The 13,999-nt window shown below is 59.8% G+C and overlaps 1 protein-coding gene across 2 annotated transcripts in view; it reads left to right on the forward strand.

Annotated features, from left to right (window-relative positions):
• SMPD3 (sphingomyelin phosphodiesterase 3) overlaps window positions 1–13,999 on the forward strand; it is a 71,838-nt gene that overhangs the window by 46,925 nt on the left and 10,914 nt on the right. Inside the window, exons 1-2 of one of the 2 annotated variants that reach the window (XM_055145433.1) lie at window positions 6,019–6,171; window positions 7,961–8,017. The gene's annotated coding sequence lies outside the window, so the exon portion shown is untranslated. Of the gene's footprint in view, window positions 1–6,018; window positions 6,172–7,960; window positions 8,018–13,999 lie in introns of those variants that run through there. The other variant, XM_004600573.2, reaches the window with a different exon arrangement.

Raw genomic sequence — 13,999 nt, forward strand, 5'->3', positions numbered from 1 at the left:
GCGGCACCTCCTGAGCAGAAGGGCAGGGTCGGAGCCATGGATAAGCCTCCTCCTCCTCCTCTCCTCCTCGGCACGTGTGACCCTGCATAAGTCACCTTCTCCCTGTGCCTCAGTTTCCCCTCTGACTGGAGGAAAAACAGCACTTCCGCTCTGCAGGCTGTGAAGGGACTGTGCCTGCAGCCATCTCAGGACACAGGGCACGACCCCCCTCATGTGGACGCGGGGCCCCTCTCCGCCAGCCGCCCCCCCTTCCTACACGGGCCCCTGTAGACCGGGTGACCCACCTTGGGGGCACTTTTCTCTGTGCCACCTGCTGGGCAGAGGGGAGGGAATGGCTCAGGACTGACATTCTGGCCTGGCTGGAAACATCCTGCACGGCTCAGAGTTGGGGAAAGAGGGGGCAGGACAAGCCTGGAGTGTGTGTGGGGGGGAGCGGGGGGGGGGGGACAGCCCCAGTGGATGGAGCCAGTGGGCACCGGGAGGAGGCCGTGACACCAGGGCCACGTGTGCAAGGTCAGAGGCACGGGAGAGCTGGGTTTGTTCCCGGAAGCGTGGAAAGCAGGGGGCCGAGTGGTGGGCGGCTCCCCCCAGGCTGAGGAGCGGTCTGGCATCTCCAGATGGCCCACCTCTGAGTAGCCGGCTGGGGTCCTGGCACGGACTGGGCAGGCCCGGTGATGGGGAGCCGAGGGCAGAAGGGGACGAGCCCAGCCTGGCCGGGACAGGCTGAGGGGGAGGGATGGGTCCCCCTCCCCCCAGTGTGCTGCAGCAGTGAGGGTGGGATGCCCAAGTGTCCCCCCCATGTCCCGCCCTCTGCCTCTTGCATTCTTCCTCTCTCTCTTTTAGACTACCACAAACAGGAAACCAAGTGCATTTTAATTGCTACGTTACTTCTTGCTCTTAATCTAAAAAGAATGAGTAAGGAAAATTTTTTTCTTTCCTTTTCAAACAGAAAAGCAAAGTGTATGGTCTCTCATATGGATGACTATCTGGATTCTCGTTTTCTTTTGATGCAGAGAGAGAGGGGGGAGAGAGGGACAGAGAGGGAGAGAGAGAGAGGGAGAGAGAGGGATAGAGAGAGAGACAGAGGGAGAGGGGAGAGAGAGAGGGGAGAGAAAGGGAGAGAGAGGGAGAGGGGAGAGAGAGAGAGGAGAGAGAGAGAGAGAGAGAGAGAGAGAGAGAGAGAGAGAGAGAGAGAGAGAGAGAGAGGGAGGGAGGGAGGGAGGAGCCTGGCACCCAGATGAGATCTGCAGGGCTGCAGCTGAGGGCTGCAGGGGCTCAGCCGCTCACGGTGGGGTCCGAGGCTCTCCCCTCAAAGCCCGAGAGCACCTCCTGAAAGCCCGGACGGTGACATTTTAATAAAGTTTTAAAAACCGATTTCACTTTGCAAGACAAACAGCTAATAAAATAGATTCTTTTTTGGTAACCGCCCCTACAGCAATCAATCTGTCAGTGTTTCCTGAGAGGTGTGAAATGAGGCCACTCTGGAGTTCTGAGGGAACAGAGGGCCCCCGAGAAGCCTTCCTCGCGCCCAGATTCCACCTGCTACCCCCAAAGCAGGGAGCCGAGCTCATGGGCACAGGAAACCCACAGCTAACGGGGTGCCGCGTCAACACCGGCTCGGGTGGGGGGGCCCAGCGCTGGCCGCCCCGTCCTCTCACGTGCCCGTTTCTTCCTGTGCCATCCTGGGGGGCAGGAGCGTTTCCCGCTGCGGGGTTCGGAGTGAGGCAGGCCATCTGCGGTGCCTCTGCTCTCAAACCATCTCTCGGCGCCACCCACAAACACACGAAGAACAAGCCTTGGACTAAGAAACGTCTTGTCTGTGCCCTTCTGAGACCCCCACAGAATTAAGAGGACCCCCCCCCACACACACCCTTCACCCTGGCTTTGCTTATCTGCTTCTGGGTTTGAGTTCCCTATCTATTTTCCCCCCAGTCCTAATTCTCTCACAGCTTTAAAAAAAGAAATAAGTCTCATTGCCTTGCACATAAAACAAAGTTTAAATCATCTTAGATCATTTTGGGAACAAGCTGGAATAAGTCCTAGTTCCTCAGAGTCTCCCTCAAAGCAGATCGAAGGGAAGAAGGTACTTGGGGAGTGAGAGAGAGAGAGAGAGTGTGTGTGTGTGTGTGTGTGTGTGTGTGTGTGTGTCTACACATAGTACGCCCTTGTCATTAAATGTCCTTAAATGGTAGGCGCAGAAAGGTACAATAGCATGAGCCAGGAAATAGCTACCTTGAAAGAAATAAAATGACAAAATTAATGACTTCCAGGAACAGATCAAAACATATATATATGTATGTATGTATATGTGTATAAGTGTGTGTATATACATATATGTGCCTATATGTATGTAGCACTGTAGCACTGTCGTCCCGTTGTTCATCGATTTGCTTGAGCGGGCACCAGTAACGTCTCCATTGTGAGACTTGTTACTGGTTTTGGCATATCAAGTATACCACAGGGAGCTTGCCAGGCTCTGCTGTGCAGGCAGGATACTCTCGGTAGCTTGCCGGGCTCTCCGAGAGGGACGGAGGAATTGAACCCGGGTCGGCCACGTGCAAGGCAAATGCCCTACCCACTGTGCTATCGCTCCAGTCCTGTATATGTATATAATTCCATAAATCCATAGTGAAAACCATAAAGGAATTGAAAAATGCCTGCAAGGAGTAGCTGACACAACTGAATCACTAGAATGCAGAAATCAGAGATGCTGAGGATAAAATAAAACATCAAACCAGAATTCTAGGCAAAGAAAATAAAGGTGCAAATAACTGATTTGGAAAACGGGAAATTGTGTCACAGCCCTAAAAATAGGGGAGAGACAATTGGGGTGAGGCACACAGCAAGGGAAACATCAGGAAAGGAAGAAGAGAAGAGAAGAGAAGTTGGGGGGGGAGAGGAAACAAGGAACAGCTCAGCTGGAAGGAGCTAAAACACACCAAGCCTTTGAAATTTAATGCTGGTGCAAAGAAACAAACATCTGCTAGTTAGTTTAAAATTTAAATGAGTTTAAATGACGGGGCTGGAGTGATAGTACAGCGGGCAGGGTGCTTGCCTTGCACGTGGCCTGCCCAGGTTTGATCCTCGGCATCCCATCTGGTTCCCCAAGCCTGCAAGGGAGGTTCCTGAGTGCAGAGTCAGGCATAACCCCAGAGCACTGCCAGGTGTGGCCCCAAAACAAGCAAATGTGAAAGATTGAATGATAAGTTATCTGCGAGAGGAAGTGGAGGGACAGAGCTCAACCGACTGAGAGCGAGCAGAAAGCCCAGGATTGATTCTCACACATGGTCCTCTTAGCACTGCCAGGCATGACTCCTGAGCAAAGAACTGGGAGTAGCTGCTGATCACTGCTTGGCGTGGCCCCCCCCAAACCAACAGAAAAACCAATTAAGGGGCCAGGGAGAGCGCACAGGAGTTAGGGCGCTTGCCTTGGATTAGCTGAGCTCAGCCCTTCCTGCTACTGCATATGACCCCCGGGAGGGAGCCCCAAGCACCACTACCGTCCCATGAAAGTCCCAAAAGAATCACAGGAGAACCAAACTCACAAATATGATGACAAGCTGAGCCTCGGGGGACCTGGGGTGAGTGGGGTAGCCGCCCGAAACAAAACTGACTCCAAACAAACAGAAAGACAAAACAAGGTCATTTAAAAGTTAGGGAGAACTTGGGCACAATGAGACTTGTGAAAAGCAACAGAGAATGTCAGACTTGTTGCAAAAGTTGCTATAACAAGATGTTGGAATTAGACCGATAGGGCATAAAAAGGAAGCATAGGTGAGTTGACAAAATTTCATTATTAAGACTTCATCTACAGGGGCTGGAGTGATGATAGCACAGCGGGTAGGGCATTTGCCTTGCACGCGGCCAACCTGGGTTCGATTCCCAGCATCCCATAGGGTCTCCTGAGCACCACCAGGAGTGATTCCTGAGTGCATGAGCCAGGAGTAACCCCTGAGTATCACTGGGTGTGACCCAGAAAGCAAAAAAAAAAAAAAAAAGACTTCACCTACGTTTGAATAACTCCCAAACCCTGCTCAAGCCCTAACCTCCGAGTTCTGTCTGAATCTCTCCCTGCTACATGGTGATGTCCAGGCAAATATTCCTCAATCCCACAAACCCTCCCCCACTCCCTGCGACCCCAGCCACCGAGGGGGTTCGTATCCTATAGTTGCCTGCACTGGGAACCCCTGAATTCATTCCTGGTCAGTTTCTCAGCTCCCCAGCTAGACTCGATCCCGGCCCCTTGTATGAGTCTGCCAGGGCCGCCCAGCCAGGGCTCCCAACCTGGGATTCAGCAGAGAAAAACATTAGCTTCTCGCAGACCTGAAGACCAGCCCAGGATCCAGGCGCCGGCAATCTGGGTGCTTATGAGCTGTCTCTTCCGGGCTGCAGTTCTCTCAGGGCATTTTCTGGGTGCACAGGAGTGGGGTATGAGGTGGGGATGTCTCTCCTTAGAGGGCACTAATCCTCGCAGATTAGGCGCTCTCCCAAGATCTCATTCAACCGTGAGTGCTGCCCTAGAGACGCCACAGCCAAATACAGTTCCACTGAGGAGAAGGGCTTCACTGCAGACTTTTTGGCAGGAAGGGGTCTGGAGGGAGACAAACTCTGGGTCCCTAGAGTGTTCTTCCCCGCTAAGTGTTCCCCGATATGTGAGCCCTCTCTCCTCCCACAGCCTCGTCCCGCCACCTCCCACTCTGGCTCTCACACCAGCCACCCCTGGGTGCTCCCTGCATAATTATCTCTCCCAAAGCAGGCAGGACCAGCTCAAGGTTTTCACCGCTATCAACCCCTTTACCTTCCCAAACAATTCCTCCCAGTGGTAGGAACCCCAAACTCCGACAGGCTAGGACAAGCGTCCTGAGGTGAATTTACCCCCAGACCAGGTACATCTCTAGCCAGAGTTCAGCCAGCACTGAGCGAAGAGCAAATCACTTCTGTGTTGACGGCAAGTGGGTTTCCCTTCTGGCTTCAACTGCCACGCTCCTGCCCCCTGGTTTCCTGCCTCATTGGGGACTGAGGAGCCAACATTTGGCGAACAGAAACAAAAACGCACTCTTCCTGTGAACGCGGGGTGCGTGCAACTTCAGTTCGCACATTTCTGCACATTTCCGAGAGCAGAACTTTGACAAGCATGAAGTGACAAGTGAACTTTGCCTCTGTTCCCTGTGAGCTGATGCCCTGACTTCTGTTTAGACACCAGTGGAACTAGCCGGACAGGACCCGCACGGGATGCCATTCCTGGCCCTCCTCTCATCCTGACCTCCAGAGGCTTCTTGAGGTTTGCACAGGAGGAAGCAGTTTCTCTCTGGCCATCCCTGAGAGTAACTCTGGGGTACTCCGCGCTCATTAAACGCACAGACAGCCCAACTGAGCATGCCAGGCCAGCCATGCCTCTTGGAGCTGGGGTCTAACGGCCACCAGAGTTCAGGCGAGACCTCTCTCCTCAAACCAGCCGCAGCTCTGCACCCTCTGCCAGCAGGGCGGGGTGGGGGTGAGGGGGTCTGCCTTGCCTGGCTCCATCCGGACACTTGGCTGTGTGCCTGTCTACACGGGGCTGGGCCTTGTGGACGGTTCCTGGCGGGCATCGCTATGTGGATCAATAAATCAACCTCCACAGTTGGCTCTGCTGCCCAGGCTGTCTCAGGTGTGGCAGAGTCCCCCGGGGATCGGGGATGAAGCTCCATGTGTCCGGGGCTCAGTGGGCGCTGCACCGCCAGCCCAGGTCATGCCAGGTGCTGTCTGCGGTCTCTGGGCCTGTGGGCTTGTAGCTGGGGAGGGGGGAGGGGGCGTGGCCGGCGCATGCTTAGGACCACTGCGGGCTACAGACAGTGCCGGGCTGTGCTGGGTGAAAGGCCCACTTTCCAGGCCCGCCCCCGTCCCCCTCCGCGGCTTATTTAAACAAGACGCCCCAACTCCCCTGCACTCTGCCCAGACACCCCGGCTTCCGGAGCTAGAGGAGCGGCTGAAAGGTCTTTCTGTCTCATGGTTTCCTGCCGGTGGGTTCTGCACGGGCGCTGGTGGGAGTGGACAGAGACTGCAGCAGAGCCCGCCGACGGAGGCCCAGAGCGAATCCGCGCGTGTCCGCTCCCTGGTCCACCGTGGTCTCCTTTTCCGAGAGGGAGGAAGGCTGGAGCTCTGAGGGAGGAGGACAGCCGCTTTCCAAACAAGGTCTGGCTCCCACTATCGCGGGTGCAGTTTGCGTTTCTTTCGAAAAAAGGAAGGGGCCTATCTCTTCAGGGGTATCGCTTCCCCTTAGGAAACCCCATTCCCCAATAGTCAGTTCCTGTCATTTAGTTCTTGGTTAAAAAAAAAAAAACACGAATGGGGGAGTGGGGATGCAGAACTTGGTGGGGTACAGCATAGTCTGTCTGAGCACAAAGACCCCTAACAAGCTTCCCAGAGAGAGGAGGTGTGCGGACCCGGATTCCACTCCCAGGGGAGGGCAGCACCCGTTTGGGGAGGGGGCGCTAAGGGCAGGACCCAGAGGGAGGATGCAGGTGTCCCGGGAGCCTCTGGCAGTGGCTGTCAGAGGCAAGAGGCCAGGGTGTCCCCAAGGACACACACATCACTGGTGCTGGCCACCGCCCAGAGCTCTGGCTTCCTTCTTTGGATAATCCGGTCACGCCAAGGGTTTGTGCACATCTGGGCGAGCTCAGTGGGCGCCACGCATGACCCTGGAGGGACCCCCGCGTTGCAGGAAAGGGAGCATGAGGTTCAGAGGTAAAGGGCTTGCCGAAGGTCGAGCTGATGGGTGGAGCCTCAGGCCAGGAGCCAGGCCCCAGGACACCTCTAGTGGGTTCCGGATGCGGAGGGAGGCGAGGACACCCCGCGGGCAGCCGCTCTGCAACACCGAAGCCTGCAGCGAGCAGGAGTGACTGGGAGGCAGGTTCCAGATTCCTCGAACGGTGCGAGCGATTTGCAAGTGTCTAAGAAAGGCCGAGAGGCTGCGGCGGGGCCGGGACGTGCCGGTGCGGAGGGTCCCCGGAAAACGGAGACCTCCGGGAGGAGAAAGGGAGTTCGAGAAGGGCAAGACGCGAATGCGGCGTGGGGTCTCAGGGGGAGGGGGCTGAACTTCCTGGGACTGAGCGGCGGGGGAAGAGTTGGGGGAGGGCGGGGCCAGGAACCCGAGGTTCCGCGAACGAATCTGGGGCGGAGCTGCGAGCTGGGGGCGGGTCGTGGGGCGGGGCCGGACCTGGGAGCGGGACGTGGGACGGGGCCTGGGTGGGGCGGGGCAGAGGGCGTGGCTGCGGTCTGGGGGCGGGGCCTTGGAGACCTTAGGGGCCGGTCGCCGCCGCTCGGGGACAGAGGTCGGCGAGGCTGGCACCCGCGGCCCGGGGCGGGGCGAGGGGGCGGGGCGCGAGTGTCCAGGGCTGGACTCCTCCCGCTCGCGGGGAGCCGGCGGCCCCGGGTCCACAGGCTACCGCTTAACACACGCCCAGTCCCAGGACTCTGTTGAGGTCGCGGAGGGTCCCTCGCCCCTCCACCTGCAGCCAGATCGCGCTCGTCTGTCCCCTCTGCGCGCTTTTCTCCTCCACTGGCCGGCTCCCCGCAGCCTCTGGGTTCAGCTCCCCCGAAGCCCAGGTTATCTATCTACCCGCGATTGCAGAACTCCAGGGAGAGCTCGGATTGTTCTAGCTTCGCCTATCAGATCAAACCCCGACCCGGAGGCTACAGGTCAGCGGCGGCTGCACCCCGCATCCCGCCTCCCAGCCTGGGACGCTAAGCACGTGAAGTGCCCCCTCCTCCACCTGTCAGCCCGGGCTTCTCACTCAAACCACAGCCCCACCTCCCCGGAGTGCACTTAGTCCGTCCGTGGGGATAGCCGGGCCCACACCCTCTCCCTGGCGACGTGAAGGGTGTGGCGGCGCGCGCAGGTGGGGCCCCGGGTCTTTGTGCCCAGCTCACCTGGCTGGGCTGCCTTGCGGGCACCTTTCTGAGCTGCTCCATCTCCTTCCAGGTCCTGACTGCAGTGCCGCCCCTGTGCAGCAGGAAGGTCAAGGCCGTGGACCCTCAGGTAAGACCCCAGCTAAGCCCGTGGGTGTCCCGGAGACCGCTCCAGGCCTTCCTTTATAGATTACTTATTACCTTTTGATATCAAGACTCTGGCCAGGCTGCCTAAGGATTCAGGGTGTTGAAATGGTTGAAAGCGCATGGCCGGAGAACCAAACCCGGAGGAAATGGTTCCTTCAGTCCTGACCAGGGTGAGGTGGCCTTCACCAAATGCAGGAAGGGGCCGGGGCATGTGGCCCACCTGGGTTCCACCCCGGTTCCATCCCCTGTGTAGGTGTGGCCCTGAGGTGCACCATTACTTCCAGGAACTGCAGGCCCAAGAAGTGGTGAATCTTTGGTTCCTCGCCCTGTACCGCTGGCCACATTGACCAAGTATCACTGGGGTAACCTCCAGGCCCCCTGAGCACCGATTGTTCTTCCACCATCCCCGCACAAAGAAGACGCAGAAGGGCCGGAGAGGTAGTGCAGTGGGTAGGGCACTAGCCTCGCACGCGATCTCCCCAGGTTCGGTTCCCAGCGCCTATATATTCCCTCGAGCCCTACCAGGAGTGCTCCTGAGCACAGAGCCAGGCGCCCTGAGGGCCTCTGGGTGGGCCAGAAACTCAGTGGGGGGGGGGGATGTAGTTTATGTAAAGACCCCACCAGCAGCCTCGGGGCTGGCATGGGGGAAGCAGAGGGGCAGCTGGACCTGGCAGTGACAGAGCAAACCCTCCTGGTCTCTGCCTGTCCCTGAGAAGGGGCCCACTGGGGAGTGGGGGGGAGGTGGCTCTGCCAGCGGGAGCATGCCGGGAGCTGACAGTTGGTCCCACGCAGCCCACAGAGCACACCTGAGGCAGGTGAGGTGCCCTGCTGGGGCGCTCTGGGAGCTCCTGGTGGCTGTTGGCAAGGCCGTGCCCAGGTCCAGACCAGCGCAGCCAGCTCTGCTCTGAGAACACCCGGAGTCACCTGCAAGGGGGGAGGAGGGCAGGATCTTAGAACGCAGCCCTGTGCTGCAATGGGGCCCAGGTCAAGGGCAGCAGCATAACCAGGGGCCCCAGCTCCTGGGATGGGGACTTCGGCCGGGGCTGCGGCGGGCGGGATGGGGGTAAATCTGTGCCCGGCCTGAGACTGCCCTGTGCGTTCCAAGCCCCCGTGGAAAGTTTCTCTTGAAAGCATGATGGTGCCTTTGGCTGCGCCTGCGCTGCAGAGAAGCCTGTGATCGGGGCCCGAACACCCCCTCCCTCCAGGAGACGTGGCCTGGTCACCCCCGCACCGTCCTTGCCCCCCGTTGGCAAGCAGCCACACGAGGAGGTGAGAGCTATCTGTAGCTCAGGGCCTTGGCAGGGACAAAATGAGCTGCAGCCCTGAAGAAGGAAGATCCAGAAAGAGATGGGGCCCAGGCTGAATGCTAGCCGTTTCCTCCCCGCACCCGAGGCCATTACCCTCACCCCTGACAGAAGGGGTCGGGGCAGTGGGGAACAGAAGCTGGGATGATTCTTTGCAGGGGACCGTTTGCTTGTCTGAGCACTGCTGGGAGTAACCTAAGCAATGCACTTGGAGAAGCCCGTGAGCTGTGCCCCCCCCAACAAAAACAAACCACAGAGGAGGAAACTGAGGCTCAGAAGAGCTGCTGACCAGCAGGAGGCCCTGAGCCCAGTGTGTCCATGCACAGTGACTGTCCTTCCTGAGCACGTGTGCCTTAGCCATAAGCCAGGGGTGCCAGGGCTTGTGGCTGCTCGATCTACTGTCCCTCCTGCCCAGCGGAGCCAGGCAGCCCTCTAGTGGGGGGGTGGGCACAAAAGAGGAACTGGGAAGGATCTGGGTTTTGAAAGATCAAGTCGCCGATGTAAGCTGGAGTGGTTGCTGCTGGAGACAAGGGACAGAGACCCAGTGTCAAGTGACTCGGACCAGGGGACAGCCAGTCACTGAGGGACAGGTGACAGTGACGCCTGAGGCCGAGTTCCCTCCAGGTGCCAGGAAAGCTCCAAGACTTGCCTCTCTCCTTACATGCTGCAGTTCCTTGGAACTGAATCCAAGCCTCAAGGAGGGCTCCCTCCCAAAGTTTCTGGGCTTTTTGTTTGCTTGAGGGCCACACCCGGTGATGCTCAGGGGTTACTCCTGGCTCTGCACTCAGGAATTACTCCTGGCAGTGCTCAGGGGACCATATGGGATGCTGGGGATCGAACCTGGGTCAGCTGAGTACAAGGCAAATGCCCTACCTGCTGTGCTATGGCTCTGGCCCTGCGCTCTGATTTTCATACAGGAGAAACAGGTCACTTTCCTGAGACCACGGGGACAGCTTAGGTCATGAGACCATTCTGCCTGGTGTGTGTGTGTGTGTGTGTGTGTGTGTGTGTGTGGCGGGGATGGATGGGGGTCCCCAGTGGCCTGGCAGGGCTCATTACCCTCCCCTGGGGCTGGCATGAGTGTGTCTGCTCAACCGAGAGGTGCAGGGTAGGACCAAAGGGGGGTCCTGGGCTGGCCTGGCATCATGAATGCACATACAGTGTTCATCTGAGGAGCAACCGCCCCTGCACATGTGCTGGCGCCAGGACAGCTCCTGGCGCCCCCCCTCACCCCTCAAAGTTTTCCTCTCAGTCTTTCTTTCCACGTCCTCCTCGCCACACACTGATGCTGCGTTTCGGCAGCTCGGAGCTCCCATCCCGTTGCCATGCCAACCTTGCAGCAGGCACCCAGGCTAGGGAGTGGGGGGGCGCAGACAGAGGTGGAGGGGCGCACGCACCACGCTCTAGCCCAGCAGATGTGAGCCTGCAGATGGGGGGTGGGTGGGTGGGAGCACCAGGACAGAGAGGAGCACCCAGGGCAGGCACAGCCCCACCCTGCTCCCCACGGCCAGAGAACCCGGGGCGGGCTCTGACCCTGCTCAGTGACCACGAAGTTCCCAGGGGATGTGGAACTCCAGCTTGGACCTGGAGCCCAGGGTTTTGGGGTCTCCCCTGCTCCCCCGGGAGCCACACATTAGGCTTGCCAAGGGGAAGGGCGCAGGGTGACAATTCCATAAACACAGGACCCCGAGGGCAGCACCCCTGGAGGAGAGACGGCCCGGGTCTGAGAGAGGCCCGTGGTGGGCAGGCCAGGCCGCGGCCCCTCACTGGGACTTGCCGATCAGGGGGCTCCCGGGGAACTGGTTTGATGAAAGGCTCAGACTGGGGGTGCAGGCGGGTGCCTGTGTGCCCCCCAGACCTCCCCGGCGGCTCGCTGCGCAGAGCAGCCGCCAGCCTCCGCCTCGAGCCCCGGAGCTTCCCGCTCCTCGTGCGTGGGGAGGTGTGGCCCAGACTAATTAGCGTGTTGTTGTTTGTTTACCCCTTTTCACTTCACGGAGACAAAATAATTAAGTAGTGCCTCAGAGCCCTGCTCCCTTGGTGACAGTCCCTCCTGCGTCGGCCACGTCACAGCTCCTGTGCACAGAGGCAGGGGTGCATTCGGGCAGGGGTGCGCAGAAGCAGTGCTGCACAAGGCAAGGGTGCGCGGAGACGGGGCTGCGTGGAGGCAGGGCTGCGTAGGGCAGGGCTGACAGCAGGCGTGTGTGGAGGCCTGGACGGAGGCAGGGCCGGTATGCAGTGTCTCCAGGCTCCTGTCCAGGTGAGGGGCCCAGACAGCAGCCCACGGGTGGCCGTGCCGGGCCAGCGGGACAGGCGGGAAGGGCCGTGCTAGCATCACGTCCCCGCTGCCAGCCAGCCCTGCTGGTGCCTGATGGCGAGCAAACACTCTCCCGGGATGCAGGGACAAGGGCGGGGACTGGTCACTCATGGCCGCTGTGCACAGGGCCGTGTGGGGGCTTGCCCAGAAGTTCTTGGGGCCACAGCAGGAGTGAAGGGACAGTCAGCTGAAGCAGGGTCCCCCCACCACGAGGCACTGCTGGGGCTGAGTCATGTGAGTTTGGGTGGGAGCCCAGCTCTGCCAGGAGCGATCCCCTACACCGTCCCCACACCCGGGGCTCTGCTGTCACCCTCCCCCTGCCGGCCTCCTTGTCCCTTCTTCTCTCCCTCAAACCTGCCAGCCACAGCCTGGCTCAGTCACATCATGGCTCTGACCCCGAGGCCACAGCCCGGGTCCCTGGCAAGATGACAGCACAATGTAGGGAGCTGGGGTCACTGCCATCTGGGGTGGGGTCCGGAGAGGCTGAGAGGGGACCATGTCCCATGACAATGCATCTCCCAATTCCCAAACCATGACCTTCCCAGCGATCCCCTGAAGACAGCGCTGGCCCACACGCTTGCGCAAACCTCCACCGCCACCGGCCCCGGTGAGCGCCAGCGCGTCACCCCGCCCTCCACCACAGACGTCCCTTTCCACCGGCCCAGCCAGGGCTTCCTGTTCTGGGGTCTGCTGGGGAGACAGCACCCCGTAAGCGTCCCCCGTGGGGCTGGCTGAAGGGGACAGCCCTGGTTGAGCCTAAACACGGTCCCTTTGGCCGGCGGTGGCCCGAGTCTCTGGGTTCACATCCTCCCGCGGTGCTGCTCACACACACCTGGTCACAGTATGGCCCGAAAACACTCATGGCACCAGGGCCTCGGCAGCAACAGCGGGTGTGGACCCCTCAGGCATGCACGTGTGTTAGCCACCAAGCCCTCTGTCACCCCTAAGCACCCAGCACCAAAGAGCCCCGACCACATATAAGGTGGGGTAGGAAGCCCACCTCTGGGGGTTCTTAAGCCACCTGGTGAGGGACAGGCAAAGGTCATCTCGAAATCCCCAGCTAACACTTAAAGATCAGGGACAGAGGCTGGGGAATGACACCAGCCCGTGGGGGGCCGGGGGGACCCGCCAGACAGTAGTGGGCCTGGCTAGGAGCTGTGATGCCCAGTGGGGGCCGGCGAGGCCTCATCTGAGAGGGGGGATGGGGACATGATGGGGGATAGTCTGATGGAGGCGGGCTGGGGAGGGAGGGTGGGGGCTGATGGCACGTGAGTGCGCAGGAGGCATCCTGGCTCGGTGACTCAGGATGCAGGACATGCTGGTGGGCAGGTGGCCCAGAAGCCCCGGGGCTAGGGCAGCGGCGGGGCCGGGTGAAGAAGCGGACCGGGCCCCCCACACCTGCAGGCTGGTCAGGGAAACTCTGCTCCGGGCTTCTCAGGAGTGATCAGCCCGTTCCCCAGAGGCTGGAGTATTTACTCAGCCTCGTCTCTATTGATTTTACATTCAGGGCAATAAATGCACCTGCCACTCCGGGGTGTGGGCAGGGACCAGGCAGGGTGACTCGAGCCGGCAGCTGGGCCCCCGGGAGAGGCCAGAGGCCCAGGCCAGGCCCCTCAGCTCCACAGAGCCTCCCAGTGGCGAGAGCGTGTTTCTGCCAGGCCTCCTGCTGTGCCTGTGTCTCTGTGGGGATGGGACTCCAGAAGGGGGCACAGCTTAGCCTGGTGCCCCCAAACATCATCTCCCGAGGCCCTGTCCTGCCAGTCCCGAGGCCCTGAGCCCCAGGCATCACCTGTCCTCCGTTCTCACCCTGGGCTCTCAGGGACCGCCTGTTGGGCCAGCAGCCCCTGCCTTGGTGTCCCCTGTGACCCTGCTCTGTGGGGCCACAGCCTGGCCTGTGGTCTGGTCAGGGCTGGGTAATGCTGGAGCTTGAGGCCAGGGCCCCCCTTCGTGAGGCACGTGCTTTGCTGCTTGAGCCACAGCCCCCCACACCCCATACCCCTCCCAAGCAGACCCCCATCTCCCCAGGAGTTGCTGGCGGTCCAAGGGGTCAGTGCCTGCAGGGAGTGCCCTCTCGAACCCTGGCCCATCCTTGAAGCAGCTGGGCCCCACGGTGGAGACGGTGAGCTCTGCCAGAAACCAAACATACAGGCCGGGGTCAGTGGCTGCCCCCTGACCACCAGCTGCTACTGCTGGGCGAGAACAGTGTGTGTGTGTGTGTGTGTGTGTGTGTGTGTGTGTGTGTGTGTGAGAGAGAGAGAGAGAGAGAGAGAGTGTCCAACCCAGTCATCACTCCTGCTGCCGAGGGTGAGAACAGGATGTGTGTGTGTGTGTGTGTGTGTGTGTGTGT

Source organism: Sorex araneus, chromosome 8 (genome assembly GCF_027595985.1).
Source record: "Sorex araneus isolate mSorAra2 chromosome 8, mSorAra2.pri, whole genome shotgun sequence".
Lineage (NCBI taxonomy): Eukaryota > Metazoa > Chordata > Mammalia > Eulipotyphla > Soricidae > Sorex > Sorex araneus.